Here is a 21,211-nt window from a genome sequence, read left to right on the forward strand (position 1 = left end):
CCCCCCTCGCGCCCTCCCGCGCCCGCCCCGCCCGCCCGCAGGCAGGCGCCCGCCCGGGCCCCGTAGCTTCCTCGCCGCGCCGTCGCTCGCCCGCGCTCCCCCGGTTCTCTCTTTTTCCCATTGGACCAGAAACGGGACGAAGTCGGAGGAAAGCGGCTCCCGAGGGTGGTCAAGTGCTCACCCTCGGGGTGCACGGAACGTGCGGCCGCTGGGCTTGTTTCTAGACCCCTGACTACCTAGAGTGTGGGGTGAGAGGGCTGGGAGCAGCGGCGTCACGGGGACGGCGGAGTTAGCTCGTCCCTTCCCCAAAGGGCCCTGGGCACGGAGGGTTAGAGGATCAAACGGGGCGAGCGCTTCCCCGAGGCTCCAAGTTTCCAAGTGCGCTTGTTGATGCCCCGAAGGGACACAAGGGACAGTGCTCACTGCCACCCGGGGAGAGCTGTCGCTAAGTTCGAAGTCACCATTAGATGATCTCCCTGCAGAACTCGGAGCAGGATTACAACTCTTGGACCTTCAAGAAGAGAGAGACAGAGACTAAAAAACCCACCACACTCCCCTGGGTTGGAAAAGTCCCCCTTCTACCCACCGCCCCTGAAATGATCAGGTTGACTCCAGTTTTACCAGGAAAGGAGGCTGGGCTGTTGAGCAGATTCATAATGAGCTCCTTTCATTGTGGCCCATCCTGTTGCCCCACAGTGTTTATCTTTCCTTTTAGAAACCTTCCTAAGCAGACCCATTGCTTTATTGCTTTCCTGCAGAAACTAAGTGGTGAGTGGAGCTGGTGGGGGGCGGGGCGGGGGGGCGCTGCGGAGGAACTTTCTTCCACAATGGTGAAATGACAGATTACTTGCGCTCTTGTTAGCATACCAAAAGAAATACAATTCTGGCACGGGCAGTGGTTGCAGCTTTTCCGATTTCCTCTCCTGAGGGCTTGGTAACACAGTGTAACCAGTCCATTGATTCATTCTAAACAGGGAATTCTTTGCTCTAGTAAAAGTCGGTGCCCAGAAATGGATACATTCTAAAATATTTCAGACTCTCCATTCCAGAAGCTTTCTATTTAGAACGTTAGGGGGAAACTTGTACATGACTGGCAAAGAAAAAGGCAAAAACTGGCAATTTTTTTTTTCACTTTAGGGCTTGATGAAACTATAGGGTCCCTGAAGATTACTCTGGAGATTTGCTCCAGCTCTCACCAAGGTACCTGCCTTGTTTTGCATGTCAAATGAGAGTCCCTGAAGAGGCCAGAATATGGATTCTCAGCCCAGAGCTTACTAACTAATGTTGGGATGGAATAAGCCCATCAGTTTCTTTGCATAATAGTTTCTCCAACTGAAAAATGGAGAGAATTTTGGCCCCATTATTTGAATTGAAGAAAATCATTTAAAATACCTAAATTACAGCTGTGACACCGAAAAGTCAACAAAAGAAAAAAATAATAAATTGGATTTCATCAAAATTCAAAGCTTTTGTGCATCAAAGACACTATCAACAGAGTGAAAAGGCAACCCACAGAGCAGGAGAAAATGTTTGTAAGCCATATATCTGATAAGGGGTTGACATCCAGAATCTGTAAAGAACTCCTACAACTCAACAACAACAAAACAAATAACCCAATTTAAAAACTGGGCAAAGAACTCAAATAGATATTTCTTCAAAGATGATATACAAATGGCCAATAAGCATATGGAAAGATGCTCAACATCACTAATCATTAGGGAAATGCAAATCAAAGCTACAATGAGAGGGACTTCCCTGGAGGCCCAGTGGTTAAGACTCCATGCTTCCACTGCAGGGGGAGTAGGTTCGATCCCTGGCTGGGGAACTAAGATCCCGCAAGCCACACAGCATGGCCAAAACAAAACAAAAAATAACTACAATGAGATACCACTTCATACTCACTAGGATGACTATCATAAAAAATAAAAAATTTTCAAAAAACAGAAAATAACAAGTTTTGACAAAGATGTGGAGAAATTAGAACACTTGTGCGTTGGTAGTTGGAATGTAAACTGATGCAGCCACTATGGAAAACAGCATAGTAGTTTCTCAAAAAATTAGACATAGAATTACCATATGATCCAGCAATACTGCTTCTGGACAGATGCCCAAAAGGGTCAAAAGCAGGGACTCAAATAGATATATTTGTACACCCATGTTCATTGCAACATTATTCACAATTGCCAAAAGGTGGAAACAACCAAAGTGTCCATTAACAGATGAATGGACAAAATAAAGGCAGCACATCCTGACAATGGAATATTTTTCAGCCTTAAAAAGGAAGGAAATTCTGGCACATGCTACAGCATGGTTGAACCTTGAGGGCATTATGCTAAGTGAAATAAGCCAGTCACAAAAGGACAAATACTGTATAATTCCACCTATATGAGGTACCTAGAGTAGGCGAATCATAGAGAGAGACAGTAGAATGGTGGTTTCCAGGTGGAGCGGGGAGGGAATGGGGAGTAGCTGTTTAGTGGAGACAGAGTTTGTGTTGCAAGATGATAACAGTTCTGGAGATGGATGGTGGTGATGGTTGTGCAATGATCTGAATGTACTTAATGCCACTGACGTGCACACTTAGAAAGGGTTAGGATAATAAGGTTTGTGTTATGTGTATTTTAACACACACACACACACACACACACACACACACACACACGCAAAACCTAACAGAAGAAGTATAAGGTTGGAAAAAATCCCACAAAACCCTGTTAGCTACAATGGGCTAGACTCACAGACCTGGTGATGAGAAAACAAGCTCAGCAACTCTTTAGAGGACAGGGCTTCTGGAACATGCATCCTCCCTCCAGCCCCACCACCTTCAGCACCAAGAACTGATCGAGCCCCTGCAAGTGGGTCCCAAAAGTCCCCAGCCTGGCGCCTCCTCTGAGCCCCACTCTGGAGGATACAGGGGCTGAAGGTTGTGGTCACGTGCAGATCATCAGCTGACCAAGATTTCTGTGCTCAAGAGCTCTGGGAGGAGTTGAGTTGGGGCTCAGGGAGAGGAGAGAAAGGCCCAGAAGAGGAGGATGGTGTGGTTGGAAAGGACACCAGTGAAGATGCCTTGCACTCCTCAGGGGAAATGGGCTGCAGGGCAGGAGCTTGAACTCAAGTCTCCCCGCTCCAGGAGCAGCAGCTGTGCCCTGCGTTCGTATTACCTTTATAACGTAGAGAAGGCATCGTCTCACTTCATCCTCACACCAACCCTGTGCTAGTAGTGTCTTTTTACTGATGAAAAAGCCCAGTCACCCTTGCCTCCTCCCTTCCCCTCTACCCTACAACCTCATCAAGCTCTGCTTCTACCTTCAAAATAGATCTCATGGTCCACTTCTCTCCATCTCCCCCGCATTCCCCATGTGGAGACCACGATAGTCCATCTGGAATTCTGCAATCACCCTCCAGGTGTTGCTCCCTCACCACCCACCTTATCAGATATGAACGCCCTCAACCTCCTTTTCCATATGCATCTAATTTTTGCTATCATAAACACCTTTATCTCCTCCTCTCCCACCTCCACAATTAATCTCCTCATATACTTGATCTCACTCCCTCTACCTGGTCTCCCTGACTTCAATCTCGCTGCCTTTAATCTACCCACACCAGTACAGCCTAAATATTTCTAAAATGCAAACCTGATCATGTCACTCTCCTACTTAAAATTTAAGTTCAATGGTTTGACATTGTCCTCAGGCTAAATTCAAGTTCTCAGACCCAGCTTACAAGGATCTCTATGACTGGACCCGTGTTTATCTCTCTGGCTTCAGCCCATACTCCCCTCTGCGCTCTATGCTTTAGCCCCTACCTTTTTTTTTTTTAACATTCCGTTTCTCTATCACCTCTTAGCCTTCAAATATTCCATTCCTGCCTGAAGCACTTTTTCCCAGGCCCATCTTCATTACCTAACTTAAGCTTCTGGCCTCAGCTTAACCTCCCTCTTCCTGACACCTAAACTAGTTTAGGGCCCCCCACCCACCCAACCGGTGCCTCCATAGCAAACTGCATGCCACACTCTCTTGTGGAATAGTTACTGTCAACTGTGTGAATTCCCACCGGCTACAGCTCTATGAAGGCAGGGACCATTTGGGTCCTGTTCAATGCAGAACCACAGACAAACATGTATGAATAAGTAAATGAAGTAAGTCTTCCTAGATCACATGTCTTAAATCTTCAAACCTTGTCCTCACCTCCTAAACTTTCACATAAGCTCAAGTCTCCCCATCTTATAAAATTCTTTGGATCCTATTTTCCTTGAAATGAGCCACTTTCATTTGACCTCTGATTTACTACCCAACTCAAGGCAATCGGACTGGTGCCTTATGACCCACAAAAATTGCTCTTGTGGCTGTCACGGACCTCCAACTTACCAAATCCATGATTTCCCTTCCAGATTTTTTCCCACCAACTTTATCCCACTGCCATGCTTGTCTTGCTGATCATGATTTTTTTATTCATTTACTTATTTATTTCTGCAAAGGCCTCTCTTCACTTCCATGCTCTCTGTCTCCCTTCATTTTCCTGTTCCTGTTTTCTCCACTTGCCCTAAGCACTTGGATTTCATCCATTGCCACCTTGTCTTCAGCCTCCACAAGCTCTCCTTGGGTGGCCATCTAAACTCTCCAAGGTGTCAGCCATACTGCCTCCCACTGGGAGTTGGGGAGTGAGAAAGGTAACAAAGCCTCAGGGAAAACCTTTCAAACCACACTTGGGCCTCCTTCATATTCCAATCTAATCCCTGTCATCCACATTTAAGAGTAACTGAGTCACTTCTGCTTGCAGGAGTTAGTTTTATTAACTCAGGTGTGTTGGGGAGAAACTGATATGTATCATTCACCTATATGCTGAAGACACCCAAATCTCTCTCCTGTTAGACGTTTCTCCTGGACTCTAAGCCCTTCTTTCCATCTGCCTACCTACTGACAAGTTCTTCCCGGATATCCTACAAGCATCCCAATTCAGTTTCTCTAAAACCAAATCACCTCTTCAAGGCACGTGCCTTTCTATGTTTCCTACGACCCACAACCCAGTTGTCTAAGCTTGAATACGAGCATCATCTTAAAGCTTCTCCCTTTCCTTCAATCCCACTATTCACATCCTCTCAACCCCACCCTGATCCAACTGCGACCTCGTTTTTATAAAGTGCAGAAGGTTGGGCTTCACTTCAGGCCTTGGAATCAGAATCTTTCAGGGAGAAGCTCGGTTGCTCCTGTTTTCTGTTGCTCCCCGGCTGATTTTCATGTTCACTAAACTTGGAGAATCATTATAGTAGACTATGAGCTTCTTAAGAGAAGGGGCATGTCTTCTTCACCTTTAGAATAACAGTTTCTAGCAATTAACATTCAGTGAAAGACTGAATAAATGGAGAAGGGATAAGCAATGGAGGGAACTGCAGAGCAGGGAAAGCAAAATGCATGGCACACGCCTGAGGATTGCCATCAATGGGTGATACCGCATGCTCTGAGTCAAGCCTTTGAGTATGGCAGGAGGATGAGCTGGTTTCTTGAGAAGGATGTTGGCTTCCACAGCTTGGTCATCTGAGTCACGTCATATTTTCTTCCACACTTGACAAAGAATAGACCTTGTTTGCCAGAGGAGCCATTGTTGTTATTAAGCAAGTCCACTAAAATGTTACGACCCTGTGAAGAGACTAATGTGGTTGTAATGGACACCAGGTGTTTTGTCTCCATCCTTTGAGATGTGATTATGCTTGAGATTTGCATGAAGGTTTGGGGGTTTTTTGTTATTTTGGGGGGGGTTTGGATAAAGAAATAGCTTTTTGGTCTTTAAAAGTTTATGGTTTTTGTCAGTGAGTGTTTCTATTTCTTTCATTTTTAAATAAACTTAAGATTTTTGAAAGGAGGCTCTGATTGAGAGCTGCTTTCCCTGTTTGACCAAAAAGTCAATATTTATTCCATGTCATGTTTCACAGTTCAGAGGATCAGTCTGAAATTTTTCCTCTAATCCACTGCAAGGCCACTGATGGTTCTAGAGACTGGTTCAGGAGCCTTTTTTTAATTTCAGTGAAAAGGTAAGGACCGAGAAAAAAGAAATGTGAGCCTCAGTTGGAGACCCAGGTACACCGCAGGGAAAGCCAGAATTCTCTCATCCTGACCTGGGAAGTACAAGGTAGATGGCCAACTGCAAAATGCTGATGATTCTTTCCTATTAGGTTTCAGGTGTATTACATCTGGACATTGCAGACAAGTGACCTATATGAAAAAAGTTTTTACAGGTTTTTTTTGCCCTTAATGTGTGTCTTTTGCAGTGGCATAGATGAGAGGGACTTATTTTGGTTTTATCTTCCATTTGGTCTTGTCATTCATTCGTTCTGGTGGAGATGAAGTGTGTTGAGCCACGCCACCATCTGGTGATCACTAGAGTTTGACTCCAGGCCCTGTTCTGTTATTAGGGGCCTCTCTCACCAGGGCCGGCCTCTGACATCTCGAGGCCTGAGTATTCTTCCAGTAAAAATGAAAGGTTTTAGACTAATTTTCAAGGTCTTTTTTGGCTCAAAAACCTTAACATGAAATGCATGTAAACACTATTTGAGGGGACTTCCCTGGTGGTCCAGTGGTTAAGACTTTGCACTCCCACTGCAGGGGCCTGGGGTTCTATCCCTGGTCGGGGAACTAGATCCTGCACGTATGCTGCAACTAAAGATCCCTCACGTGGCAACGAAGATCCCGCGTGCCACAACTAAAACCTGGGGCAGCCAAGTAAGTAAATATTTTTAAAAAACTGTGGAAGTTGGAAATTCAGACATATTTTGGATGTGTGTGTATATATATGTATATATATTATATGTCCAAATTATGTCTGAATTTCCAACTTTCACAGTGATCAGCTACAAACATATATACATTTGTATACATATATTTGTAGCTGATCACTGATTTGTATATATATTATATATTATTTATATATGTATATATTTTTACTTATGTATATTTGTATGATATATCTGTAGCTGATCACTGATTTGTATATATGTGTATATATATACATTTGTGCATATATATATATATTTGTAGCTGATCACTTTTTAAAATATTGGACTAGCTCAGAGGTACACCTTTGTCCATATATTCATGCTGGTGATCCCATTACCTAGTAAGTATCCAGTAAATGACTAAACGAATGAATATGCAGATACAAGTGAAACAGAGAAGCTGTTTCATCTGTCCATCAATTCTCACCTACCTTTAAAATGAGCCTTTTCTTTATGGTAATAACAGTAACTATTGCTGACGTTTACTGAGTGCTTTCTATGTTCTAGACCCTATGCTTAGCCCTTGATACACAGTATCTTATCTATCAGATTCAGAAATATGTGGGACTTTAGGGAAACCACTTAACACTGAGTATCAATTTCCTTATCTAAGAAATGAGGACAGTACTATCCATCTTGCAATATTTGGGGGAGGGATTAGAGGTAATGTTTTAAAATCCCTCATACACTACCTGTCACGTAGGAGAAGCTCAGTAAATTGTGGTAATTTTTCTCATAATTAATTAATTTTCTATCTTCCATTTTCTTTTCAAGGTAAAACAGAAGACCAAATTTAACAAAGGCAAAATAATTTCATTAAATTATTTCATATGAAATAACAATTTGGCTGGTTAAGGAAGAGCCTAGTAAAATTTATTTAAAATCTTAATGATGAATAGCTTTAAAGAGACAGTTTTATTTTTAAGAGCAAACAAGTACAAAAATAGTAGAGATCCCAAAGAGAACTACCCTAAGAGATAGATTAAAATGTTTACAATTCACATGTACATTGTTACTAAGTGTGGTGTGCACAAGATATTTGAACATAATTTGTTCTCTAAAGTAATTTAAACATTAACTTTACGAATTTTGTTTATACTATAATTTGATTAATAATGGTGAAAAGGTAAACTTTTGCTAAGCTTTTGTCAAAATTGTTACAAATTCCGAATAAGTATATCAAGGTTGGTAAGGTTTCACAGTATGGCGTTATTCCTATGTGATATTGTCTGTTGATACTATATTCTTTCAAGATTGGCAGAATTTTATTTTACTCTTTACTTCTTATAAATAACTAGCTATTTTCACTGGAGTCTTTGACTCCTATAAATAACTTACACTACATTTTTTATTCAAGGTCAAGATCCAGTAATTATTTTCACTTTATTTATATTTTTAATAGAGACAATACATTATATTTGAACTTAAATATTTCTCTACCTTGAATGTGCTTTCTTAGAACTTAAGAATAGTGCATATCAATATTCTAAAAGATTTACTTAAAAATAAAGAGCATCAGATGTGCAAATAATTTATTAAATAAAATCTTTTCATAGTTTTTTTCTGTTTGTTTGTTTTTGCAGAATTTGAAAGATGCTCTTTGTGGATTGCTCCCATGGTGCAGTGAATTCTCACATCGTCCATTAAGTTGATCTGCTTTATAGATTTTAAAAGTTGTGGATTTCTATTCCACACAGTTAAAATGTTTAGTATTCCTTGTAATGGAAGCTAAAGTCCAGAAGGGTTCCACAACTTTTCTAAGCCCAAGACAGTCAAGAATAAGGTTCCACTAAGATTCTTATTGAATGTGTTCAAAACAAGCACATCTCAAATTGAATATGATTTTTCCAATAATTACAGTTTAGCTGAATGGAAAACTTGAGACTGAAAAGAAAGAATTGGAATTTTATAACTAAACCTATAATGCTGCAGAAATATAGGAATGCAGATAGCTGAAAGGTCATTCTTACAACTTATTTACTATCTCCCATGAAGAAAATATGGCTAATGAAATCTTTGTAAAATATTAGAATCCTATCCTTGCTCCATTTGCAACATAAGGACATTAAAGTAAGAAAATCCAATTAAAGAAAACACTGACCTTACCAAGGGACTCATCAGTGTAATAGATAACTTTCTTTTCCATGGTTTTCTGTCCTATTTTTCATATCTAAAATATACCAGTTTTTCACTAATTATTAGTCAATGAGAAAAATTTTGAACTGTGAATAATGCTATTTCTGATAATTTATTGATTAAGTGCTCATGTATTACATTAGTAAAAATATAATTTTGTATTAGAAAAAAAATTAGAATCCTAGATTCTAATGTGCTGTAAGGAAAATGCCCACAGGTCAGAATCCAGGGTCCTGGTCATAGCTGGCTCTGCTGGGGCCTGACAAGTCTATCCGTGTCCTTGTATGTGCTCTGGGCAGCTCACTCCCCATTTTCCTAGCAATTACTCCTGACCTTCTTCTCCAGGACTCTGCTTGACGCCTGCCCTCTTACTCTGAGCAGATGACCTCATTGCCTCCTCTGCAAAAAATCAGAGGTTATCTGACAGCAATCCCCTGGAGCTCCTGCACTCTTTCCTCCGCCCGGCCTGCTATGACTTATCTCTCTCGGCACCTGGACTCACCACTTCCCCTCATCATCACTGGAAGAGACATCTTATCTGTCCTCCAGGGCTCCTTCCACCTGAAACCTCGCCTCTCCCATCCCCATCTATTATTATTGCCTCTCTCTCTTCTTGTAGTTTCTTCTTTTACTTCCTACACTCTTCTTGCCATTAGAGACAAACTCTTGAAGTCGTCTACACTTGAAGTGTCCACTTCTAGAACCTGTTGCCTCTACAGACATGGCCACACCTGTGCTGCCACACGGTGGCGCCGGCCCTGCTATAACCAAGGTCATTGGAGCCATTCAGACCGCCAAATCCAGCAGGCACTTAGCTCCATCCTTGGTTCCTTTAACTTCTCTCCTATTGACAATCGACTTCTTTTTTTTTTTTAAATAAATTTATTTATTTTTATTTATTTATTTGTGGCTGAGTTGAGTCTGTTGCTGCACGCGGGCTTTCTCTAGTTGCGGCAAGTGGGGGCTACTCTTCATTGCGGTGCACGGGCTTCTCACTGTGGTGGCTTCTCTTGTTGCAGAGCATGGGCTCTAGGTACGCGGGCTTCAGTAGTTGTGGCACGTGGGCTCAGTACCTGTGGCTCGTGGGCTCTAGAACACAGGCTCAGTAGTTGTGGTGCATGGGCTTAATTGCTCCGCGGCATGTGAGATCCTCTTGGGCCGGAACTCGAACCCATGTCCCCTGCATTGGCAGGCGGATTCTTAACCACCGCGCCACCAGGAAAGTCTCGACACTCAACTTCTTGAACCTCCCTCCTCCCTCTGATAAGTGTCATCACGTCTCTGATTCTCCTACTAACTCCATCACTCTTTACTTTTGGTCTTCACTGCAGCTCCTCTTTTTCTGCCTTGCTTCAAAATAATGACACTCCTAAGGATCCTGCCATCAGTTTTGCCTCTAGTAACTCAATAATTTTCCATTCTGATGACCTCTGTTTCCTGACTGGACTTCTCTGACCTCCAACTATCCAAAAATGCTTACCATTCAAATGCATACATACTTACTATATCTCAAAACTTTTCCCTTTCATATAGAGTTTTAAATTTACCAGCATAAAGTTCAAAGTAGTTGCTTTTGCTTTAAAAAAAAATCTCATCTCTGTATTTATATCTGTTCTTGTTCCTGACATTATTTAAACCTTCTATCTGCTAGAGATGTGCCTATTTTAAAGAAACAGCTTTTTAAAAGAAATTTTTATTGAAGTACAGTTGATTTACAATGTTGTGTTAATTTCTGCCGTACAGGAAAATGATTCAGTTGTATACATACATATTTTATTTCATATTGAAAGAAACAGCTTTGATGTTGCTCGTCTATATATATCTTTGTTTTGTTTTATTTCTCTATTTTATTTCTGCTCTTACCTTTATTATTTTTTATTATTTCCTCTCTGGTTTTACTCTGTTGTTTTTCTAGTTTTTGTTTTTGTTTTTTTTTAGTTGAATGCTAACTCATCTGCAATTTTCTAACTTTTTTTTAATTGATGGAGTTAAGGATTGTGGTAAATACTTCTTATTCTTTTGGGGTGTTTAGCACCTGAGTCCCCCTACTATGTTCAGTTAATTCCCCACCACATGAGTATTGAAGGGAGGCAATGGTTCTTCCCAACATAGAAGCAAAAAAGCCAAATATTTTTTGTCTCCACTTATCGAGGTATAGAATTATAAATTACCACTTACTATCTCTCAGCAGTTTAGCTTCTGACATATATTGCTGCTGAAGAGAAGTTTGATATCAGTCTAACTGCTATTTCTTCATGTTTGACCTATATTTTCTGAAAGCATTTTAGGATTTTCTCTTTGAGGTTCTGTGGTTCCAACTACAATGTATTTAGGTATTGACTTATTTTTATTTATCTTGCTTGATACTAGCAGTGCACTTTCAATGTAAGCACTCATGTCTTGCTTCTCTCTGGAAAATTCTCAGCCATTTTCCTCTTTGAATATTGCTTCCTCACAAATTCCATCAATTCTCTTCTTTTGCAATGTCTACTCACTGCACATTGAAGGCTTACTCTCTATCTGCATATCTCTCAGGGCTTTTTCATATTGTTCATGTTTTTGTCTCCCTGCACTGGACTCATGCCTATCTTTGGTTTCCTTTGTCCATCTAGAGTTCACCTTTTCCACTGAATTTTACAAATTTTAATGAATACATTGTTCAGTGTCATGATTTCTAATTTTCTTCTTCATATTTACTTATTTTGTTTCATTTCTCTTGTTTTGATTTATAACATCTCATTCTATTTTTATGGCTGTGATTCCTTCATTTACCTTTATAAGCATGCTAAGTTACTTAAAGATTTTTTTTTTTTTTGCGGTATGCAGGCCTCTCACTGCTGCAGCCTCTCCCGCTGCGGAGCACAGGCTCCGGACGCGCAGGCTCAGCAGCCATGGCTCACGGGCCCAGCTGCACCGCGGCCGCAGGATCCTCCCGGACCGGGGCACGAACCTGCATCCCCTGCATCAGCAGGTGGACTCTCAACCACTGCACCACCAGGGAAGCCCACTTAAAGATTTTTTTAAAGATTATCCTGTACATTTAATTTCATCTGGAATGAATGCTTGTTCTGGAAGGTGATCTTGTTTGTTGTCTGTGTAGATTCTTCTCTTCCCTGGGACAGAACTATATGTTCACACCTTTACTCTGTCCTGGTGATGGGTGGAGTCTACCTCTCCACTTCTTGATTTTGGGCTTGTCCATATGACTTGCTTTGGCCTTATCTGAAGTGACTTGAAATATTCCTATGCTCCTGGGTCTCCTCTCCTGCTCTCTGATGATCTGTGGTGAGAGGAACATGAACCAGGTAACTGCTGCCTCTCCAACCTGGGTCCCTGAATAGGAACTGTGAAGCCAACCACATGCCCTAGATAGCATTTGGTCCCAGAAGGAGGAGACATATGGACCAGACCTGAAACCAACCTGGAGCCTGGAGGCTGGTTCCTGGAACCTGGAGCCCAGCCAAGCCCAGCCCAGCGGCAGCTGCCAGCAGCCCCATGTACTTGAGAATAAATGGCTATGTTTTAAACTACAGAGTTTTGTTACACAGCATTGTTGTGGTAATAGCTGACTAACACCTTATGCTTTATTGCATTCATTTTCTTCACCTGTTTTGAGAGTTTTGGTTTGCAGGCTTGTTTTGAATGGGAGGGTTTCTGTTTATTTTCCTCTTTCTCCTTCTCTGTACTTATCATTACCTGTTTAGTAAACTTCAGAAGCCTCCATGCAGCCCTTCTGGGCCCTATGTCCAGAGCCAAGTCTGATATTGATTCTTCAGGTCCTGTTCTAGGGTAGTATTGGAAATAGTCCTCTCTTGTCCTTGACCCAGAGTGTGGCTTGGCCCAGGGACTGGTTGTAAGCTGTGTTTGCATCTTCTGTTTCTCTGGATATGAAGCCCACATAAGGCAGAGGCCCCAGCCTCTGGTTTCTGGGAGTGAGCCTGGCTCACTTTTTCTACCTCTCCCAGTGTTCTTTTCATTCTTGTTATCCTATAGGTCACAAATTCCACCTTCACCTGCTTCTACACATTTAGCCCAGCAGGCCCAGGAGTTCAGTTCTGCTTCTCATTTTATGCTTGTCTTCCAAATTTGGTTCAATGTCATATTCACCTTGCTTTTGAGATAACAATCTCTTTTGAAGTGTTTCTAGTATACTTTTCCCATCACTGCTGTGTGTTTGGAGTGCGGAAGGGGTGCTTCAGAACAAGAACTCACTGCTGTCTTAACGAGAATTCTCCTGGACATTTCTACTTGCGTGTTCATCAAGCACTGACACTTCATACACTCAAAATAAAACTGAAATTCCACCATCCCTTTCCCGTAAAACCACTACTTTCTGTATTCCCAACTCTGGTTAACGTTACCATCATCCATCCATTCGCTCAAGTCAGAATCCTCATTCTTTCTTTTTTCTCACCTTCCATGTGTTTCTGCTTCTAGTCTGATTACCACCTCCTTCCCATGCCACTGCTGTATCCCATCTGTAAAGTCAACTCCCTAAAATGCACATCTTAATCTATAACTCCATAGCCTAAATGTTCTGTTAGTTCAAGGATAAAGTCCAAACTCCACAGCACAGAAGGAAGCAGAGGAATGGTTCCCTCTCAGCCTCAGCTCCAGTTACTAATCTATTAACAGTTCCCTGACTGTCAACCTGTTTCTGGGTCCAGAACTCTTTTCATACCCTTTGCTCTAACTGAAATTCAGTTTCCTAGACCATCAGCCCAATCCATCACATCCTCTACGCCTCATCCCTCCCCTCCCCAGGCTCATCTGGCAAAATCTTCAAGGCTCAAGGACATATCTGACCCCCAGTGTGACTGATCCCTCCTTCATGACCTCAAGGAATCTGGTATTATACCTCTGTTATAGAACCTACCACACTAACTGGCATGCGTTTGATTACATTTATTTCCCCAACTAGGCTGTAATCTCCTTGAGAGCAGATATCATTTTATTTTTCAATATCTAACACCAAATCTGATATATAGTATGCACCCATTGGTAAGGGTTCCTCTACCCTTCGAAGAGTCTTTCTGATGGTTGAATAATCAAATCAACATGAGACAGATTAACAGGAGAAAAATGAATTTAATTTTGTACCTACAGGACACCCCCCATACATGAGAGGTTCAAAGACAGAAAGGTGAAATGAAGTATGTATGTCACCCTGAGCTAAGGAATAGGGCTTCCAAGGAGAGAAAGGTAATTCATAAAACGATAAGAAGAAGAGTAGGTGTTGAATAATAAGGTGCTTGACCTGCCATACAGATGGGTCACTCAGAAAAAATTTATCTCTGGTAATAATTCTCATTCTGGGAAAGACCCCCAATTTAAATTGTTCTGGGTAGTTTAGGGAAGGGCAGGAGTTTCTCCTGAGCCCACACAGTCTCAATTGCCTTTAGCTCAAAATAACCCACATGCGAAATTGCCACATTCAGGAGAGCCTCGTACTGAACCCATTCAGTCCCACCTTTGAAGTTTCCCCAAGAAGTTTCACAGACCAGAAGCTGACCTGGTAGGTGGCTCCATCTCACTGAATCAGTCTCTTAGCCCCTGAGAAAAGGTCAGTTCAGTTAAACAGTTGTGTTCATTTTAGGAGGCGGAGATGCAAGGCTCTCAAAGCTAGGAATAATAATTAATGATTGGAGCAGACTATAATCCCAGTTTCTAAATTTTGAAGGCAGCCAGTTGAGAAAAGTTCTAAATGTCTGGCTCAGAGCATCTTCAGATGGAGCAAGGGCAGGCAGTGACAATCTGAGAGATTTTCCTGGTTTGCAGTTTGAATGTCTCTGGTGATCTTCCTGAGTGTCCACACAGGAACAGGCACTAAGACTATCCAGACATAAGCTGTTGTGGTGATTCCTCTGAAGTTTATATCGAGGTGTCCAACTTTTAGCTTGCATTGCTTTGGGAAAAGGGCAGTTTTACTTCTCAATGATTCCAAGTCAAAGGAGTGGGAGAAGAATTGGAAATGTTAGTTTGGGGAGTTGTAGCCAAATATTGGAGGAAACTAGAAGGATTCAGAATCCAGTCCAGTTTACAGATAGAAAAAAACCTTAAAAGACAATGGACAGCACTAGAATCTAATATCCACAAAGGTGTATTACCAAAACATAAATTTTCTCCCTAAAATCAACCCCATTTTAACCAAAGATTACTAAGTTAAGACTAATTCGTTTGCAAAATAAGTCTAGTGTAATAAACTTGGCCTCATTATTTACATAAGTACAGCAAGAAGAATGACTGATCATATAAAATCTTATAATCAACTTTTCTGGGACTTTGAATAAGAAATTTCAGATTGGACTTTTTAATACCTTTTGAGGCTAACTAGCCAAGTCAAATCTTTGTGATCAGACTTTGCCTAAAATACCTATAGATTTTCATGAATTCCTCTTGGGAAACTATATAAGTAGACCTACCATAAAATAATCATTGCTAAAAAGTTCATTGCTAAAATAAAAACTCTTATTTACATTAATTTATTTGTTCTTAACAATCATGTTTAGATTACCTACAAAAGCTTCACTTGACATTAGACAGCATCAGTCATATCCTAAGTTATTTTTCTGCCTGACAAATTTTGTAATAAAGATAACATGAGCATATTTGACTTGGTAAACATACATAGAATAAAAGTATGCTTATTATTGCTAGCTCTAAAGACATGTCTGTATTAATTAAACCAACAACCTCAAACTAGCTTTTACGTACTGAAAATTATCCTAGATCACATGAACTTGAAAAACATTTGTGTTAGTTCCTATTATATTTTCTGAGAATTTAATTTATATGTAAGTGTTTCTGTAAGCTTAAATAGAGCTCTGTACAAATTAATTTTGGCAATACTATACAGAGGTAGAAAAATATCGTTATCTATAATGTACCTATATAGACATACATTAAGCATTTAGACACGAACAGAGATTGTGTGGTTTTCATTTAAAAATGTTTGGTCATGAATCAACTACCACCATATAAAACTCACTAGTTAGCTACAGATAACTATTTGGAATAAGTTTATCTGCTCAGATGGCTAAGCTTTTTTTACTAACATCTGTGGAGAAGGCACTTAAGAGGTGTATTTGTCCTTGAATAGATTTTGGGAAAGGGTGTTTCTCTAGCAGTCTGTATTTTTAAAAGGCCTCTTTTTCTTTCTTTCTTCTTCTTTTTTTTGAATTGTGGATGGTCAAGATAAGAGTCCCTGGAGAGTTTACAAGCCTTTTTAGATAAATAGGGATTGGTGAAAAGGAATGGGTGGAATTTGAACCACTTCTAGAGCTGAATTTCCAGTTTTGCAAAGATTTGACAAATAAAGACAGTTGTTCTCAATTCCTCAAAGAATTTGGGTTGTAACTTACATGATATCATAGGTTGACTCACTCATCCATTCAATTTGTTCTTTCCTTCTGGGTATACACTTTTATTTTAATTTAGGGGAGAAGGCCTAAAAATTTTTTTCTGATCAGGCTCTGAATGTCAGCTACCTTTATTTATTCACTAATCTCAGAAGGTAATCCATTTACAAAACTTTGAGGATCCTCCCTGGTTTTAAGAAATACTTTTAACTACAGCCCTTAGTTTCAGCCTTTGATGAAAGAGTGATCTCCTGTGGCCTCAGGTGGTCTTCTTTTAAAAGGTAACTGTTTAACAGTCTCCTCCAAGTGGAAAGGCAATTCAGATAGAGAATTGGTAAAACGTGAGTCCTCTGGAAAAGCCGGACAGAGGGGAGCAGTAGGAATCACATCAGTCTCAGCATCCTCCCGTTAAGGTATCACCCACGTCTTCAACTTTTCATTAGCCTTTTACAACAGGTCTCTCAATGAAGCTATTTTGGAATTTTGAAGACTTTAGGAGTCTCTTGCATACCAATTAAAATATGTATCCCATTCTGTTCATTTGATTTGGAAGCCCTGGCTGTTAAGTACACTTTTATTTTATTTTATTTTTGGAGGGGGGGGTGCGTACGCGGGCCTCTCACTGTTGTGGCCTCTCCCGTTGCGGAGCACAGGCTCCAGACGCGCAGGCTCAGCGGCCATGGCTCACGGGCCCAGCCGCTCCGCGGCATGTGGGATCTTCCCGGACCGGGGCACGAACCCGTGTCCCCTGCATCGGCAGGCGGACTCTCAACCACTGCGCCACCAGGGAAGCCCGAGTACACTTTTAAAATGATCTTATCGAATTGGAACGTTCCTTCTGTGGCCATTGTGATTCCCCTGAGGGCTGGCTGCAGTTCAGTAGGGGCCTGGCCACGAATGGAGTTCAACCCACATTTCTGTCCAGCCATGTTTTGGAGCCCCCAACCTGAAAGTAACCAAGCCAAGTTCTCAGGACACAAAACAAGCTTAGTTAACATTTTGCCATTTTTTGTAGAGGTTTATAGCTTCTGGAACCTGCAGTTCTTAGACATAAAATAAGGAGGTGTGCTAAAAGGTGGCACACTTAACTCTTTGGATTTTAAGAAGGGAGAATTTATGCTAGATGTAGAGATTTTGTTGTTGCTGTTGTTCTTAGTCTAATTTCCATTTTTTCATTTTATTAAGGGAGTCCCTAAGGTTAGCTGTTATACTTCTTTGTATCCACTTTTTAATTTGATCTTCCCATAGGTATTAGAACCAATAAAACAGTTGTTTGAGGGTGAAAGTTCTCTAAAATTTTTTTCAAATACAGTTTTTCCAATTCAAAGGATCCATCGTCTGGCCATTGACAAGTAGGAGTTTCATTAGTATATGTAACCAGATTGAAATAAAAAGTTGTTGTGAAGGGAAGAAAGGATGGGTACTGGGCAGGCAATCTACTGAGGTTTACTACAAGTGCTGCCATAAGAAAATATAGGGTGTTTGGTGAGCAAATCGTGCTTTGGGAGGCAGGATGGTATCGAACTTGGGAGCAAGGGCTCTGAACTCACATTGCCTGGGTTTCAGTGCCAGTTCTGCTAACTTACTTTCCTGCCCTGTACTAAGCTTTGTCAAGTACAAAATACAGATTATAATAGTAACTTACACTCTCAAGTTCGTTTGAGGATTAAGTGTGATAATGCATGTAAAGAGCCTAGGACAGTGTATGGCACGCTTAGCAGTTCCTATTTTTGTATTAAAGACCCTAAGCCAGCCTAGAGGAGTCAGGGAAGGCCTCCAGGAGGAAGTGGCATTCACACTAACTCCTAAAGGACAAGGACGAGTCATCTCAGGAAAAAGGAGGACTGGCTTTTTTTGTTTTTATTTATTTATTTTTGGCTGCATTGGGTCTTCGTTGCTGTGCGCGGGCTTTCTCTAGTTGCGGCGAGCAGGGGCTACTCTTCGTTGCAGTGCGCGGGCTTCTCATTGCGGTGGCTTCTCTTGTTGCAGAGCACAGGCTCTAGGCACACGGGCTTCACTAGTTGTGGCTAGCGGGCTCTAGAGCACAGGCTCAGTAGTTGTGGCGTACAGGCTTCGTTGCTCCGCAGCATGTGGGATCTTCACAGACCAGGGATCGAACCCATGTCCCCTGCATTGGCAGTTGGATTCTTAACCACTGTGCCACCAGGGAAGCCCGGAGGGCTGGTTTTTAAGAGAAAATAGACTGGCCCCTCATTTTTGGCCCTGAATGGATGTGGTATTACTTCTGAAGGAAGTGTTTCTTTTGTCTCATTTTCTAAGTGCAACGTGTAATGATTTTACCAGAAATATAATTTCTAGAATGACCAGAGAGAACTAGCTTTAGAGGAAGGGAGAAATTTGAAAATGGAGCTCAATGAAAGGACGTTTGGAAATAAAAATTAGTTTGTGCAAATTATTTTGGGATTTGGCTTATTTTTTTAAAAGTATATGTAAATGAAAAAGCTCTTTAGATTTTGAGGGGATCCATCAAGGTATGTTTGGTAGATTTATAGTAAACGGAGGTTAGAAAAGACAGAGTGGGGTGTTGGAGCTCACAGTTAATTCTTTACAGGCCATTGAAGCTAGTGAGAATTTGGAGCAAAACACACACCAGACCCAGCTTGGGGAATCTATAATTTAGTAATCATGGGTCAGGGAAGTGCTGAGCAGCTACAAAGGGAATCCATGGTAGGAAAATGAGGCACCTTCCAGGGAAACAGCAAACCCTAACCCACTGGTAACGTAGGCCAGTGACGACAAACTGGCCTTCACCAACCCCATTCCTTGCCACACTCAGATCCAACCCAAACCGTGTCCATAGTTACCACCAGCAAGCTATGAGGGCGGCCAGAGTTCATTCAGTAAACCTTCACTCAGTGCTTCCTCAGGCAAGGTGCTCTGCTTTGTATGGAGATTTTAAAGATGTGTCAAACACACACCCTTCTAGGCTCTTACCTTCTGGAAATGTGATTTATTCACATAGTGTCAGTGAGCCAACACTCTGCTGACTGCTTTGAGAGTGTGGTTGTTACTTATTAGTTTTCCCACTTAACAGATGAGTAACAGGTGCTTAAGGTCCCACAGCTGATGAGGGTCAGAATCAGGACTAATTCATGGCTGTCCGACCTCGGAGGGTTCATTTTTAACCCTGTCCGTGTTGTCTGAGCATCAGGACTCACTTCGGGGTTTGTGGGAAGTAGGCACAGTGTCCACAGGCAGCAGCGCTCTGGTTTCTTTGCCGGGCAGGGGAGTGATGAGAAGTGGAGAACTTCAATCGGCTGGTGAAAGATTGTTTTGAACGTTTTCCCTCCGTTGTTCTCACCGTTTTCCCTCCGTTGTTCTCAGAGGTGGTGGAGATCCTCGTGTGATTCTTCACGGTGAGCACTCTGATTTTCCCTTCCCAAAAAAGTGATATTGAAAAGTATGGTGTTCATTGAAAGCGCTTTATTGGTCTTTATGTATGCACTGAGTTTTTTCTAAATATACAATTTTAATTCTTGTTGCTTTTATCTTTAGCCATGAAGGCAATTTTTGTTCTATGTTAGCTACAAAACTACAAGCTTACTAGAGGATGGTTGTATAAATTTCACTAATTGAATGTACATTATTTCCAGTATTAACTCATATCCAAAAACGTAGTAAGAACAGTTAAAAGAATCTGTGTTTTTGTATGGGGCGGGGGTGTGCAGTGCGGGGGAGAGACGGAGAGAGATTTTTTCATTGAAATGTTGTTGTCTGAAAATTTTTCTGCATTTTTGAGCACAAAAACAGTCTTTTCTCACCCTTTGTTTCCTTATTCATATTGTTATAAATTAGTAAAATGTATTGTTGCTAAAAAATCCCTTGAAACATTTTTCAACCACTTCAACAGTATTTGTTATCTTCTTGATAAAGTGAAATTGCACTAGTTCTTAAGAAAACATGCCAAGCAAGGACTATCTCAAGAATGTGTAAATATTCTTAATCTTATTTCCTCATCTCTTTTAAAGAATCGAGATTCATTTAGTTGAAATCCCCTCTGGCAACCATTTATTCACTTTCTGGATCTTCCATTATAGTGACTTGATTTTTGGGTTGTTTTTTGCTGTGAGTACACAGAGACAGGTCTCAATCTTGTGTTTGCTGATCACTTATGAATAGACTTTTTAGATGGTACATTCAAAATGATTAAAGTACAGGTATGAGTGCAACTACTATCGTTTTATTTTATTTATTTATTTTTGGCTGTGTTGGGTCTTCATTTCTGTGCGAGGGCTTTCTCTAGTTGTGGCGAGCAGGGGCCACTTTTCGTCGCAGTGCACGGGCCTCTCACTATCGCGGCCTCTCTTGTTGCGGAGCACAGGCTCCAGACACGCAGGCTCAGTAGTTGTGGTTCACGGGCCTAGTTGCTGCACAGCATGTGGGATCCTCCCAGACCAGGGCTCGAACCCGTGTCCCCTGCATTAGCAGGCAGATTCCCAACCACTGAGCCACCAGGGAAGCCCCGCAACTACTATCTTGATATTCTGTTGACTATCTTTCAACAAATTCCTATTTTAAATACAACTATTTATTGACCAGATCTTGCCTTCATATGGTCAGAAAGCAAATCCCCCACCTATAAGCATATCTTTCTTTAGTGTTGGATTGGCAGTAGAATATACGTATTACTCTACAGCAAGCGGTACCTACAAGACAGGCTACTTCTAGCACACTGTGGACCCTCAGCTGTAGGAAATAATGAAGTCGTAAACGTGGATTACAAAACACAGCACAGCTGCGCAGGGTCAGAGCCTGAGCTGTGGAGTCATGCAAGCCTCGATTTGAATCCAGGTTAGGCCATTGGTCAGCTGAGTGACATCGGGCAAGTTGCTTGATGTCTCTGAATTTCACATTCCTCAAGTGTAATATCTGGGCAATAATATGAACTGTTGTGAGGATTACATGAGATGATATATGTAAAGTGCTG

The sequence above is a fragment of the Monodon monoceros genome, unplaced genomic scaffold (assembly GCF_005190385.1).
Source record: "Monodon monoceros isolate NGI ecotype Baffin Bay Population unplaced genomic scaffold, NGI_Narwhal_1 Super_Scaffold_1, whole genome shotgun sequence".
NCBI classification, from domain to species: domain Eukaryota; kingdom Metazoa; phylum Chordata; class Mammalia; order Artiodactyla; family Monodontidae; genus Monodon; species Monodon monoceros.